The sequence below is a fragment of the Hylobates moloch genome, unplaced genomic scaffold (genome assembly GCF_009828535.3).
Source record: "Hylobates moloch isolate HMO894 unplaced genomic scaffold, HMol_V3 SCAFFOLD_20, whole genome shotgun sequence".
In the NCBI taxonomy this organism is placed as follows: domain Eukaryota; kingdom Metazoa; phylum Chordata; class Mammalia; order Primates; family Hylobatidae; genus Hylobates; species Hylobates moloch.
In genome coordinates, this window is record NW_026652295.1 from 28,209,810 (window position 1) to 28,225,695 (window position 15,886).

The 15,886-nt window shown below is 41.6% G+C and overlaps 1 protein-coding gene and 1 pseudogene across 1 annotated transcript in view; one reads left to right on the top strand and one right to left on the bottom strand.

The window, feature by feature from the left end:
* UBD (ubiquitin D) overlaps nt 1-15,886 on the bottom strand; it is a 32,783-nt gene that overhangs the window by 13,465 nt on the left and 3,432 nt on the right. The window lies entirely within an intron of this gene.
* LOC116460136 (olfactory receptor 2H2-like) lies at nt 3,332-5,987 on the top strand (annotated as a pseudogene).

Consider the following 15,886-nt stretch of genomic DNA (forward strand, 5'->3'; position numbering starts at 1 on the left):
GAGTAACACCTTGTCTCAAAAAACATAAAAAAAGTAAACTTCGTTGAAGTATAAATTACAGGTAATAAAATGCACACATTTTAAGTATATTGTTCAATAAGTTTTGACAAGTGTATATACCTGGATAACCATCACCCCATTCAAGATATAGAGCATGCATTTTCATTATTCTAGAAAGTTATCCTATGCTCTGTCCCAGACAACCAATAATCTGATTCCTATCTTGCTAGATTTGTTTTTCCTGTTGTAGGAAATTTATGTCAATGAAATCAGCTGGTATGAATGTATGAATGCTTGCTTGCTTGCTTTTTTTTTGTTTTGTTTTGTTTTGTTTTTTTGAGACAGGGTCTCACTCTGTCAGTGCAGTGGTGCAATCACGGCTCCCTACAGCCTTGACCTCCTAAGTATATTGAACAATATACTTAAAATGTGTGCATTTTATTACATGTAAATTGTACTTTAAAGAAGTTTATTTTATTTTATGTTTTTTTGAGACAAGGTCTGACTCTGTCACCCAGGCTAGAGTGCAGTGGCATGATCACAGCTCACTGCAGCCTCAACCTCCTAGGCTCAGGTTATCTTCCCAGCTCAGCCCCCCAAGGAGCTGGGACTACAGGTGCAGGCCACCACACCTGGCTAAGTTTTTGTACTTTTTATAGAGACAAGGTCTCACTATGTTGCCCAGACTGGTCTCGAACTCCTGGGCTCAAGTGATCCATTCCTCTTGGCCTCTCAAAGTGCTGGTATTACAGATGTGAGCCACCATGCCCAGACTGAAGTTGATTTTAAAAGCAGAAATGAGCTACTGATACATGAAACAAAATGAATAAATTGCAAAAGAATTACTCCTAGTGAAAGAATTCTTACTCAAAGGAGTATATATTGTATTATTCCTTTTGTATGAAATCCTAGAAGAGGCAAAACTAAGTAACAAGGAAAGAGGCAAAGGGAAGGTTTGTAGGATGATAGAAATGTTCTGTTTCTTCATTGAAGTCATCAAAATTCATCAAAGCATATATTTCAAATCTGTGCATTTTATTGAATGTAAATTATATCCAAAGGTCAACAAGTAGAGAAGAAACAAGAAATAATGAAGTCTTACATGGGTTCAAATGAGACTTGAGAGAAAAGAATGGGACACACTCAGGAGAGGTGGCAATGAGAAAACATGACCTTGTGCTCCTCAATGACACAGAGGAGCACAAGTGACCTTTTTACTTACCACAGGGAGCACCAATGCTGGCACGTTTCCTCTGAATCATCTCCTTCTTTCTTAATCATCATTAGCACCAGAGGCTAATTAATTGTCTGTGGGCTGTGAGGCTCTGGAGTCTTGAGAGAATTAACAAGCTATTTCTCTCCATGGGATGGGAGTCTCAGGATCCCTCCCTCCATCACTTCACCACGTTTCCTTTTCTATTTCCACTACCACTAAAAGAGAGGTTAACTTACTAGGCTGAAGAGGAGAGGTTGTGGGCAAAGAGCAACCTTCAGCCTTACAGGTCCAGAAGAAGGATGGTGGTGGGGTATAGTTTGTGCTTGACTCTAGAGCCAGCCCACCTGGGTTCAAGTCTCAGCTCTGGCTGTATAATTCTGAGCTAATAATTTAACCTGTCTGTGTTTTTGTTTCTTCATCTGAGAATAAAGATAGAATATAGAAATAACATCCGGGTCATACAGAGGTTGTGAAGTGCTTTGAAAGATGTGGCAGAAGCATTAGAAGTCAACATTACTACCTGAGCCCTAATCCACCACCCTTTCAAAGATGCCCAACACTCCTGACTTTGCTTGTAGATTTCATTGTGAGGATTAAGTAGAGGCTCATTCAGTCTAGAAGCTCGTTGTCAAGGAGAAGCTCCGGCAGCGGGCAATGGGGAGATTCTGACATGATTGAGGAAAAGTTATAAGTTTATTCTTCTCCTACTGCCCATTAATGTCCACATATCGTCAATGGTAGAGCACCAGATTTGGAATCAAACAGGACTCAGACTCCAGGCCTGGTCTTTATTGGCTATGTAACCTTGGGCAAGCTACTTAACCTCTCTGCGACCGTTTCTTCTTCTGTAAAAGGAAGATGATACTAACTACCTCAAAGAGTTATGAAAACCAGGTATTCAGGAAATGTTGAGCACAGTGCTCGGCGTATAGGAAGCACACAACAGATGGTAGCTGCCAAAGTATTAACGTAGTTTTCACTAATGAATTGGAGAAAAGAATTGATATTTCATTCCCTTGTAGCACCTAGTACACAACAAAGTCTTTGGTGATTAATAAAGAAATAAATACATCCGTGAATATGAAATTAATAGGAAGAGAGAAAGTTGTAATGGACTTTGGTGTCCAAGAAAAAGTTGGTGTCCAAGAAAAATTAAAAAGACTAGAAGAAAGAGAGTGAGAATAAAGATATGTTGTGAAACACAGAACAAGAGAGAACAGAGAGTCAAAGAATTACGTAAATTAAAGAGACTGAAAAATGACATAGAGTTAAGCAATGAATTACCAAGAGTATAAGAGTGTAAGAGAGGGATGCAGAAAGTATATTAGAATGATGGTTGACAGATAAATAAGGAGCAGTTGGCTATTTTTTACCAACACAAAGGGTGTAATGTTATAAGACAATATAGGAATGATTTTGTAAAAGTAATAATCGAAACAGTCATTGCCTCTTCAGGAGTAGGTAGTGGGTATGATTAGGGAAGGGCATGCAGAAAGCTTTTAAGATTTAAACAATCTTTTGTTAAAATATTTAACAATATTTTAAAGGAAAAATTTTTCTCAGAGTAAAAAGAATATAGGAGGAAGGAAAAGAAAAAAGAGGCAAATATAAACAGATTGAACAAATAAAAAGATGAGATGGAGCTTTTAAACACACAAAAAAGAGACATTGCAATGGGGAGATGCTGCCAACCTATAGCCTCTCCAGCCACCTCCCCATCAACTTGCCCAGTTCCTGCCTCTCAACTGCCAGAGTGGCTGCCACCATCCACCCACATCTGAGTTGGCCCTGTGTGCTGAAACTCTCTTCACCTTCTCAAAAACACAGTCCTGTCCTCCAGGAAGCATTCCCTGATTCACTCAACCACCCTGCTCATTTTCTTTACAGATCTATCTCTCACCTCTAGTCCCCTACCCCAATATTTTTGCCTTATTTGCCTGCAATGTTTCAAGTTTTCTGCTGATGTTGAATGAACTACCCAGGGTTTTTCAAAGCCATGAGACTACTCTTTCTTCCAGCCCATAAGCTCCTCCACCTTGAATGACCACATTGTTCAATAATTTGAAGTAGACTCCTTACTTCAGTGACTTAGGATAGGCTACTAAAGAGGACAAAGTCAGACCTGACATCTAAGTACAATATGTGACTCTCAACTGGATCCTACATGAAAAAAAAAAAAAAAAATCCTACAAAGAACATTATTGCGCCATAGAGAAAATAAGAATATGGACTGTATGTTATATAACAGTACTGTATCAATTTTAAGTTTATTTAATTTAATTGCTGTACAGTGTTAATTAAGATCATCTTGTTGTAGAAAACGAATACTAAGACAATAAGGAGAAAGAGGCATGATGTCCACAAGTTATTCCCAAGTGACTCAGAGTAAAAATGATAATACATAAACATATTGAGCATAATGATAGTGAAAATGAGTAAAAATACTAAAAATTGATGAATTTGATAAAGGTTATATAGAAGTTCTTGGAACTACACTTGTAACTTTTCTGTAAGTTTCAACTTATTTCAAAATCAAAGGTTTTTAACTGCCTGTGAATAAAATTTACCGAGCATTTTCAAAAGCAAAATTCTACTTACATGTCCCAAACTCAACATGGTATGTTTTTACTACTATATTTTATCTTACATGAAAAGGAGAGGATATTGAAATCTATTTCAGCTTTCTATCACCAAACATCAATTCTTCAGGATTTTTTTTGCAGTTATAGAACCAGAAAATAATCTTTCTGACTGACATTATATTTTTTCTTATTTTTATATATCACACATAATGGAAAATTTAGGCAGGACATTTCATTTGCAGGAGAAATGTTTGTTCTTAGTTTAATAAGTCATAATTTTTTCTGAAAGACCTAAATCACCTGACTGATCTTTCTAGCGGTTGAGTCATTTCACATACAGAAGAAATCTCCACAGTCCACATTTCTATCACTGGTCAATTGCAAAAGTGTAAAGTAGATAGAATGTGAATGATTTGAGAAAATTTATGCCCACCACTAGAAAACATGATGAATTCTCTAGTAATGTTTACAATCAGGAAACTCACTGAACACACATTTCTTTGTATTTCCTTCCACACGTAACAAAGGGAAAATTCAGTAGTAGCATAGCGATCAGAACTTAATAGGTACTTAATAAATTTTTGCAAAATTAATAGAAACTAACTAGTTAGCTGATCTATGCTTCACATCAGACATTTTGCATTCAACCAGGAAGTCAGAGGCACCAGTGTGAGGCTCAATCCGTTGCTGAGCACATTAATGGTTTCCTCACTCCCACTAGACAATGTTTGATTAGAAGGAACAGGGGATGAGAAGGAGCTGCTGGATGGTGATGAGACTAGGAAAGGAAGGCTGGGCGAGCAGAGACAGAAGAGAAACACCCACCTACTGTGACCTCACAAACACCCAGGCTGAGTTTTAATAAGACAGGTTGAATCACACTGGGGTGACAGCCTCATCCTTCCAGATACAGACAGGAACAGGCCATGGTTAACCAAAGTGCCACACCAGGCTTCCTCCTTCTGGGCTTCTCTGAACACCCAGGGCTGGAAAGGACTCTTTTCATGGTTGTCTTCACTTCCTACCTCCTAACCCTAGTGGGCAACACACTCATCATCCTGCTGTCTGTGCTGGACCCCAGGCTCCACTCTCCAACGTACTTTTTCCTCTCCAACCTCTCCTTCTTGGACCTCTGTTTCACCATGAGTTGTGTTCCCCAGATGCTGGTCAACCTCTAGGAGCCAAAGAAGACCATCATCTTACTGGGCTGCTCTGTCCAGTTCTTCATCTTTCTGTCCCTGGGGACCACTGAGTGCAAACTCCTGACAGTGATGGCCTTTGACCGCTACATGGCTATCTTCAAGCCCCTCCACCATGCCACCATCATCCACCTCTGCCTGTGTTGGCAGCTGGCATCTGTGGCCTGGGTCATTGGGCTAGTGGAGTCAGTGGTCCAGACACCATCCACCCTGCGCCTGTCCTTCTGCCCCCATCGGCAGGTGGATGATTTTGTCTGTGAGGTCCCAGCTCTAATTCGACTCTCCTGTGAAGACACCTCCTACAATGAGATCCAGATGGCTGTTGCCAGTGTCTTCATCTTGGCTGTGCCTCAGCCTCATCCTTGTCTCTTATGGAGTCATTGCCTGGTCAGTGCTAAAGACTAACTGCAAAAGGGCGGAGGAAAGCTTTTGGGACCTGCTCCTCCCATCTCACTGTGGTCACCCTGTTCTACAGCTCAGTCATTGCTGTCTACCTCCAGCCCAAAAATCCGTATGCCCAAGAGAGGGGCAAGTTCTTTGGTCTCTTCTATGCAGTGGGCACTCCTTCACTTAACCCTCTCATATACACCCTGAGGAACAAGGACGTAACCAGGGCATTCAGGAGATTGCTGGGGAAGGAAATGGGGCTCACACAAAGCTGAGGGAGAGCTGCTTAATGTGCTTTAAAAGAGAGGAGATTCTATGTGCTTTTATCAGAAAGTTTGAGTTCCCTGCCCCTCTGCCTTCCTCACACCCATTACATTGTGAGAATGGATGAAAGCCACATGTCTGTGTGTGTGCATGTATGTGTGCAAGAGACAGCGTCTGAAATGTAGTAAAGGGAGGTATCTTTATGCGAAAAATTATAGGCATCAAGTATAATATTTTATATTTTTTTCTATTTTAAGTCTTCGCCTCCATAGTCATGTTCCTACTTTTATCACTTCCATTTTTAATTTCCCTCCCTTGCCATATCCCCACTATTCTTTTTTTTTTTTTTTTTTGAGACGGAGTCTGGCTCTGTCGCCCAGGCTGGAGTGCAGTGGCGCGATCTCGGCTCACTGCAAGCTCCGCCTCCCGGGTTCACGCCATTCTCCTGCCTCAGCCTCTCCGAGTAGCTGGGACTACAGGCGCCCGCCACCACGCCCAGCTAATTTTTTTGTATTTTTAGTAGAGACGGGGTTTCACCGTGGTCTCGATCTCCTGACCTTGTGATCCGCCCGCCTCGGCCTCCCAAAGTGCTGGGATTACAAGCGTGAGCCACCGCGCCCGGCCTTTCCCACTATTCCTTCACCTCCAATTCTAATTCCTACCATATCTTCTTTGCTTCTCCCTCATGTTTTTCCCACTTTGCTATATGTCTGTTTTGTATTCTTATTCTATTTTATTCTTCAAATAACAGCAAAAGAGAAGGGGAAGCTGAAGCCCAGATAAGTTCAGAAACTCACCCAGGAACACACAGTGTCCGCAGCATCAGAACTAAAATCCAGGCCCCATAGTTTTCAGTCAGGCAACTCTCAAATACACACTGTTGCTTTCACACTATAATCAAATATCCCAGTATTTCAGGCTTGAGCCTTACAAAGGAAACTTAGCTTCTTCAGTCCTATTTCTTCTTTTACAATGCCCACAAATCCCAGGTAAAGGAGCAGCCAAAAAGACACAAAAATATCTTCTTGTTTAGCTGGCACATTGTGGACCTTGGTGTCATCTACCGGCCAAATATGGTATTGCATGTGACATCCCAGACTTCTGCTCAAGGGTTATCCGAACTGTACTTTGCTCAAAGACATAGATATTATTATGATACTATAAAGCATTTATGTAATTGTTATGTTAACCCAGGTACCACTTAAACTACAGATGCTCCTTGACTCATGATGATGTTACCTCCCGAAAAACCTATCATATACTGAAAATATTGTAAGTTGAATATGCATTTCATACACCTAACCTACCAAACATCATAGCTTAGCCTAGCCTACCTTAAACATACTCAGAACACTTACATTAGCCTACAGTTCAGCAAAATCCTCAATACAAAGTCTATTTTATAATAAAGTTTTGAATATCTCATGTAATTTACTGAATACTGTACTGAAAGTGAAAAACAGAATGGTTATATTGGTACTCAAAGTACGGTTTCTACTGAATGTATCTCTTTTGCATTATCATAAAGTCAAAAAATGGTCAAAGTCAGGAACCTCCTGCAATTTACACATATTGACTCATTTAATCCTTATAACAACACTATGAAGCAGATAATATTATTCTTTTTCAAAAGTAAAAACTAAAACACAGAATTTATGTTACCACTTGAAAATGTGCAAGCCAGGATTTGAACGCAGGAAAACTGGCTCCAGACTCTATGCTCTTAACCTTGCCTTTTGGTAAAAATAATGCCTCCCGAGCCCAGGTGAAAAGCTTCAACTTCTCAACAAGCTTTGAAGAAATCATTTCAATCTAAAACTGTATCTAAATGATCCCCCAGCCAAAGGGGTTTTGCTTCCTTAAAATAAGAGTTTTACAAATACTTCAAAGCATAAGAAACAATAGTACAATAAAACTTTTGGAAAAAGTTGTGTTACAGTTCATTGTGTGTGTGTTTCTGGCTTAGTTCACCCACTAGATTTCAGGCTCTCAGAAGGCAAGGACCAGAATTTTGCAAAAAATTGGCACCCAGTTTTATAAATGTATAAATGAACGAATGAATGAATGAATGAATCCTACTCTCCAAAGAGAATATATAAAAGGTTCTGGGGTTCCAATCCCACATATGCTGTTTCCCAGCTTTTCCCTGGCAAGGGCAGCAATACCAAATTCCCTTTTGAGTACACGCTGATAAAATAAGAAAAAGGAAAATCTTAGTTTTATTTCTAGTTCCAACATAAAATGATTTTGATTCAACATTTATCCTGGCATCAGCACAGAACAGCAACATTAATTCTATTATAATCCTAATCTTTATCCTAGCCATCCTTGTGTTAATCTTATTGTCTCCTTGACCTCATTATTAGAGCATATCCTAATCTTAATGTAGAGCCCCCATTTTATATTTAATAATCCTAATCAGTCGGGCGCAGTGGCTCACGCCTATAATCCCAGCACTTTGGGAGGCCAAGGCGGGCGGATCACGAGGTCAGGAGTTCGAGACCAGCCTGACCAACATGGTGAAACCCCGTCTCTACTAAAAATACAAAAAAAAACTAGCCGGGCTTGGTGGCGCGCCTGTAATCCCAGCTACTTAGGAGGCTGAGGCAGGAGAACCTGGGAGGCAGAGGTTGCAGTGAGCCGAGATCATGCACTCCAGCCGGGGTGACACAGTGAGACTCTGTCTCAAATAATCATAATCATAATCATAATCATAATCTAAGCCCTATAGGTAAGGCTAAGCTTAATTCCACTTTTCTTTTTTTTTTTTTTTTTTTGAGACGGAGTCTTGCTCTGTCCCCCAGGCTGGAGTGCAGTGGCGCAATCTTGGCTCACTGCAAGCTCCGCCTCCCGGGTTCACGCCATTCTCCTGCCTCAGCCTCTTGAGTAGCTGGGACTACAGGCGCCCGCCAACACGCCCGGCTAATTTTTTGTATTTTTAGTAAAGACGGGGTTTCACCACGTTAGCCAGGATGGTCTCGATCTCCTGACCTCGTGATCCGCCCCCCTCGGCCTCCCAAAGTGCTGGGATTACAGGCTTGAGCCACCGCGCCCGGCCTCCACTTTTCAAATCACTGTAGTAAGACCTTTTTTTCATGACCCCCTCTATCTGCTTTCTCTTACTGGCACCTAGAAATGTCTACACTTTTCTCCTGTTTATTAGCTCCCTACAGCCAGAGGCTGTAATGTTTGTGTATAGTAAAATCGTTTCTAGGCAGACTCTAGGGGAAATGCAACAGAGAATTAAATAAAGCAGTCTAAAAGAATCTGCTTTGTTGAATAAATGGTTTAACACAGGACTTAAGACTAACATCTCTTATCCCAAATTCATTTAATTTCCATATGACAGTCATCTATTGGATACTCTGTGAGAAAATCCAATATAAAGTTACTCAATCGCAACCCCCACAATGTCCAATGAAAATAGGGATGGTCAGACACATAGTTCCAGCATACATGACAGTTACACAACTGAATTGGAGCAAATAAGAGTCTACAGGAATACAGAATTAAAGAATAAAGTGTGTGAGTGCTTGGAGCGGCAGTGATCGTGGAAGCTTCTTAGAGGTTTGAACCACGGAAGAGTAAACAAAATAACAAATATTTGCTGACTGTGTAGAAATGAGATGATGCAAAGACCCCCTTTTTAGGGGCTTGTGGACTCCCAAGCATGGAAATAAAGCAAAATCCTGAATTTCTTCAAGGAAAATTCCAGGCACCTAGCTAGCTCTGAGAAATAAGTAGCAACTTGAAAAGCAAGAAGGTAATAGCAGCCTAAGACAATAGCCAAGGAAGTTATGCGTTCTGAATAGGTTTGCTTTCCTCGTAGAAACTAAAGATAACCTCTTAACATGTCTCTGAGTTGTCTCTCAGAAACTCGGAACCCCGCCAAATGAATCTGCTGGCATAGACCTCAGAGGACAGGAAAATGACTGAACTTTAACCATCATTCTTTGTTCTAAGTTTCTTCCTGAGGAGCTTGGAGAAAGTAACACCTCCTAGTCAGTTAACATTTTTCTACCGGACCCCAAATTTTTAAACAAAGTTTCTCTTCCTTAACTAATTGCAAATTTTGGGGTTTTTTTGTTTTTGTTTGAGACAGGCTTTTGCTCTGTTACCTAGGCCAGAATGCAGTTGCAATCGTAGCTCACTGCAGCTCAGCCACCCAGGCTCAAGCAATTCTCCTGCCTCAGCCTCTAATTAAAAAAAAAAATTTGTGTGTGTAGATACAAAGTCTTGTTTTGTTTCCCAGGCTGGTCTCAAACTCTTGGCCTTAAGGGATGCTCTCTCCTTGGCCTCCCAAAGCGCTGGGATTACAAGCATGACCCACCACACCTGGCCAGAAAAATCTTTGAATCTACCTATAACCTGTAAGCCCCTGATTCAAGATATCCCACCCTTTTAGACCAAAACCAATGTGGAGGCTGGACGCGGTGGCTCACGGCTGTAATCCCAGCCCTTTGGGAGGCAATGTGGGCAGATCACAAGGTCAGGAGATCAAGACCATCCTGGCTAACACGGTGAAACCCCGTCTCTACAAAAAATACAAAAAAAAAAAAAAAAAAATTAGCCAGGCGTGGTGGTGGGCGCCTGTAGTCCCAGCTACTCAGAAGGCTGAGGCAGGAGAATGGCGTGATCCTGAGAGGCAGAGCTTGCAGTGAGCCAAGATCACACCACTGCACTCCAGCCTGGGCAACCGAGCAAGACTCCATCTCAAAAAAAAAAAAAATGTGGAACCTCCATGCACTGATTTCCAATGTTCCTTGTAGCTTCTACCTTTCTGAAATTTACCCCTGCCTTTTTTTGTTTCCTGTTTTTTGAGACAGGGTCTTGCCGTGTTGTCCAGGCTGGAATGCAGTGGCATAATCATGGCTCAGTGCAGCCTCAACCTCCTGGGCTCAAGGGATCCTCTCACCTCAGCCTTCTGAGTGGCTGGGAGTACAGGCATATGCCACTATATTTGGCTAATTTTTTGATTTCTTGTAGAGTTGGGGTCTCACTTTGTTGCCCAGGCTGTTCTTGAACTCCTAGGTTCAAGTGATCTTCCTGCCTCAGCCTCTCAAAGTGTTGGGATTACAGGTGTGAGCCACTGCACACTGCCTTACCCCTGCCTTTAAAAACCCATGTTACAATAGTCAGACACAAGCAGGGCAGGAAAGGGCCTCCTTCCCTACCAGGAATGTCAGGCAACCATCAGGTGATAGGTGGTTGTTAAGCTGTCACTCTAAAATAATCATTGGTCACAGCCTGTGCCAGGGAAAAACAGTCTCCCAATAAATAGAAAAACCTGAAACTGGTAAGATCTCAGGAGGTGGGCAAGTGTACTCATGCATGGGTACTAAGAGGGGAAATGGCAGCATTTAACTGGTTTATAACCTTATAGGAACACTCCCTGGTAAGGGAAGAATGCCTCAAGGGAGCATGCGTACTACTCCAGTAAACACACCGTGCATGTGGCCCCTCCCAAGCACTAGCAGGCCACTGTACATGCAGACAGCCCACCCCAAGGGAAGATTCAGGGGAGAAGGGACCCTGGAAGCATGCCAACATGTAAAACCCTAAGTCAAGGTCAAAACCATGCACTTGATCTCTCAAGTTGCCTGCTTGGCCCCCTTCCAAGTGGGCTTTATTTTGTTCCTGCTCTAAAGCTTTTTAATAAACTTTCACTCCTGTTCTAAAATTTGCGTCAGTCTCTTACTCTGCCTTATGCCCCTCAGTCAGATTCTTTCTTCTGAGGAGGCAAAAATTGAGGTTGCTGCAGACCTGTACAGATTGGCAGCTGCTAACATATTTTTATGCCATGTAACTCTGATACATTCTGCCGCTAACACCCTTGACTGCAAGACATCAGGGAGGCCAGGACTTGACCATTTAGCTGCCTGGTCCTCCCTGCATGGTGTCCTGCAATCAATGCCTTTCTTTCTATTGGTGCAATCCTTGGTGTAGGTATCTGGTTTTATTGCACCAGGCAAGCAGACCCCAGTTTGGTTCTATAACAGAAAAGGCTAAAGACAGAAATAAGCATGTTGTGCATTAAGATAGGGAGATGTGGGGGAAGAGTTACACCGGGGAGCAAAATGATTAAGGAGGAAGGTAGAGATTATTTCAGAAAGATACAGAAGCTACTGAATTGAATACAACCAGAAAAAAAAAAAAGGATCCCTTACAGATGTTTCAAACCTACATGATTTAGGTCTCCTGAGGGCAGGCACTTAACTATTCATTCTAACATGACATGTGAGTTGGAAGCCTTAAAGGAACATTATTCAAGAAACTCGTCTCTACTGAAAATATGAAGTCTCTAATAAAAATAAAAAAGCCTCTACTAAAAATAACAAATAATAATAATAATAGCCAGGGCTGGTGGCAGGTGCCTGTAATCCCCTTGCTTGGGAGGCTGAGGTAGGAGAACCACTTGAACCCAGGAGGTGGAGGTTTCGGTGAACCAAGATCACGCCACTGCATTCCAGCCTGGGAGTTAGAGTGAGACTCCATCTCAAAAAAATAAATAAATAAATAAACCTCAAACGTCTGAAGGGCTCACTGAATCATGAATAGATAACTTATGTGTAGGGCCCAGCCCTGTCTTATCCTTCTATCTCCCAGGGAAGGGGAAACCTTCTGGCTCCTCCTATGCAGAATTAATTGCTCACCCTTGAAGGGTACCAGTATATGCCACCTCAAACTATCTTTAGCATATGGATTATTTTGAGCTAACAATTGAAAATCATCAGACTAGGGAATGATGTAAAACAGGGTACAAGTTTTCCTTTTGTAAATAAGTTTACATCTGTAAAGGTACAACTCTTACTAATGGAGAAGACATCAGTTTAAATCTACATAACAAACCTTTCCTATCTGTAAAGGTAAAACTGTACTAATGGAGAAGACAGTTTAAATCCGCATTAACAAACCTTACTAAACCACTTTGTTCCATATTTTCCTAGTCACTTTCCCATAACTTGCCTGCCCATCTACCACTCACCCAGAAGTCCCAAACTCCTTTTCCTTTACCTAGCCAAGATGGTATACAGTTGCTAAGAACAACACGATTTGAACTCCATGGATTCACTCACACAGATTTTTTTCAGTAAGTATACTGAAAATTTTTGGAGATTTGTGACAATTCGAAAAAACTCACAGACAAACCACATAGCTTAGAAACACTGGAAAAATTAACGGGCCAGGTGCTGTGGCACATGCCTGTAATCCCAGAACTTTGGGAGGCCAAGATGGATGCATTGCTTGAGCTCAGGAGTTGGAGACCAGCCTGGGTAACATGGGAAACCCCATCTCTGCAAAAAAAAAAAAAAAAAAAAAAAAAAAAAAAAAATTAACTGGGCATGGTGGCATGCACCTGTAGTCCCAGTTACTAGGGAGGCTGAGGTGGGAGGATCTCTTGAGCCCAGGTGGTTGAGGCTGCAGTGAGCTGTGACTGCACCACCTCACTCCAGCCTCAATTAAAAAAATAAATAGTCCATACTTGGAGGTGAGGCAGGAGAATCATTAAACCGGAGGTGGGTTGCAGACCGAGATGGTACCATGGTACACCCTCAGACATAAATAAATAAATAAATAAATAAATAAATAAATAAAAGTATGTCACGTGTAAACCAAAAATAAAATTCTAAGCCCCCTAACTGACAGGAAGAGAGGTAAGACATGCCAGTGATACCCTCCTTCCTCTGGAGTTTAGGGACAACTGACCAGCATTAAAATAGAGATCATAAGACTGACAAAAGATTCTCTGTAGCAATAAAATAGTCAACTCCAACCTGACTCTGGTATAGCATCACATCACAGATAGCAGGCCCTGAAGGAAATCAAAGTATTTTACCCCAAAATATATTTATTTGACATTTTGAAATGACTTTGCAAAGCCATTTCTTGTCATGGGGATTTGCATTTTGTAGAGAATCCCCTTCCCCTTCCAGGTCTTTTTCTGATCCAGGAGGGATTTTACTAATAAGAGTCTGACATCTTTTAAGGTGCGATAAGAAACATTTACCATCTATTCTTTCTGAGGCATGGAAGCTTCATCTACATAACAAGAATCTTTGCTTCCACAAACATCTCCCCCAACACCACCTCCACGCCCCCTTATCTTAACTCAAGCATTTCTTTCTGCTGACTTCAACTCTTTAGACAGAGCTTAACTTTTTCAACCAATTGGCAATCAGAAAATCTGAATCCCCCTATGACCTGTGAGCTCCCTTGCTTCGAGATGTCCCGCCTTTCTGAGCTGAACCAATGTATACCTTACTTGTATTGATTTATGTCTTTGTCAGCAACTTCTGGCTCCCTAAAATGTATGAAACCAAGCTGTAACCCAACCACCTTGGGCACATGTTCTCAGGAACTCCTCAGGCTGTGTCACAGGCCATGGTCACTCATAAATAGCTCAGAATAAACCTCTTCAAATATTTTACAAATTTTACTTTTTTCATCAACAAATAAATGTATAAAATATATGTAGACACTACCAAAAAATATACACAAATCTACTATAAAAAACAAAAATTTGACTAGGCACTTAGGGAGGCTGAGGTGGGCAAATTGCTTGAATCCAGGAGTTCATGACCAATCCGAGCGACATGGTAAAACCCCATCTCTACTAAAAATACAAAAAATGTGTCCAGCATGGTGGCATGTACCTGCAGTCCCAGCTACCCGGGAGGCTGAGGTAGGAGGATCACCTGAGCCTAGGAGGTTGAGGCTGAAGTGAGCCAAGATCATGCCACTGCACTCCAGCCTGGGCAAACAGAGTGAGACCATGTCTCAAAAAATAAATAACATTTATCAAAATTTATGCACACACTTACAGACCACACATAAGCCACTCAAAGTCAAGAGAAAGCTTAACAAAAGATGCAGAATTAAATCATAATGGCATAAAATTAACTGTAGTGTATACTGTTCTACTGTAGTTCGATAGCCACCTCCTCTTACTATTGCAACGAGCTCAATTGTTGCAAGTATCTGCCTAAAATGCCAAGTGACACTAATCATTTCTGCATGAGCAGTTCATCTATCCAGTAAATTGTGTATAGCAGTAAAGAGTGATCTCTCAAGATTCTTGCATATATTTCATCATGTCTAGAGCAATACTGTGAACCTTAAATAACACCATAGGACCCATATGAAGTGCCCATAGTGATGCTGGAAGTTCTCCCAAGAAGCAAAGTCATGACTCTATAAAAAGTTGAATTGCTTGATATACACCATAGATCAAGGTCTGTTGCTGGGGTTGCTGCCATTTCAGACAGACGATTCATCATGTAAATGATGTAAACTTAAGGTATCAATAAATACAGTATAGTACCCTATATGTATTTTCCTTACGATTTTTTTGATAACATTTCCTTTCTCTAGCTTACTTTATTGTAAGAATACATATATAAGATGTACAGCATACAAAATATGTGTTGATCAACTGTTTATACTACTAGTAAGGCTTTCAGTCAACAGTAAGCTATTAGTAGCTAAGTTTGGAGAGAGTCAACAGTTATGTGCAGATTTTCGTTTGTGTGTGGGGTCGGCAACCCTAAGCCCCAAGTTATTCAAGGGGCAACTGTATGAGCTTCAAATTCTTTTTTTTTTTTTTGAGTCAGAGTCTCGCTCTGTCACCCAGGATGGAGTGCAATGGCGTGATCTCTGCTCACTGCAACCTCCGCCTCCCAGGTTCAAGCAATTCTCCTGCCTCACCCTACCGAGTAGCTGGAATTACAGGTGCCTGCCACCACACCCGGCTAATTTTTGTATTTTTAGTAGAGACAGGGTTTCACCATGTTGCCCAGGCTGGTGTCAAACTCTTGACCTCAAGTGATCCCCCAGCTTCGGCCTCCCAAAGTGCTGGCATTACAGGCGTGAGCCACCATGCCCAGCCATAAGCCCAAATTCTAACCACCCCTTTTCATTGTTCACCACTGGGTACTCCCATGTGTACATGCATGAAGCAAATGTTAATAAACCTCTATTTGTTTTTCTCTCATTAATCTGTCTTATGCCACTCTAATTTACACAGCCACAGCTGGAGAACCTAAGACAGGCAGAAGAAAAAGATTTTCTTTCCTACACTCCCTACACACACCTGGGGAATGCACTCTGCAGGCCACAAGATGTTGCTTCTGAATCTGTCTCCCTAGCTGGACAGTCCCAGTGTCCAGCCCACACAGGCCTCAGTACGTGTCCCTACCACAGCTGCTGCTGGTGCTGAACTCACCTTCCAGGAGAGTCTC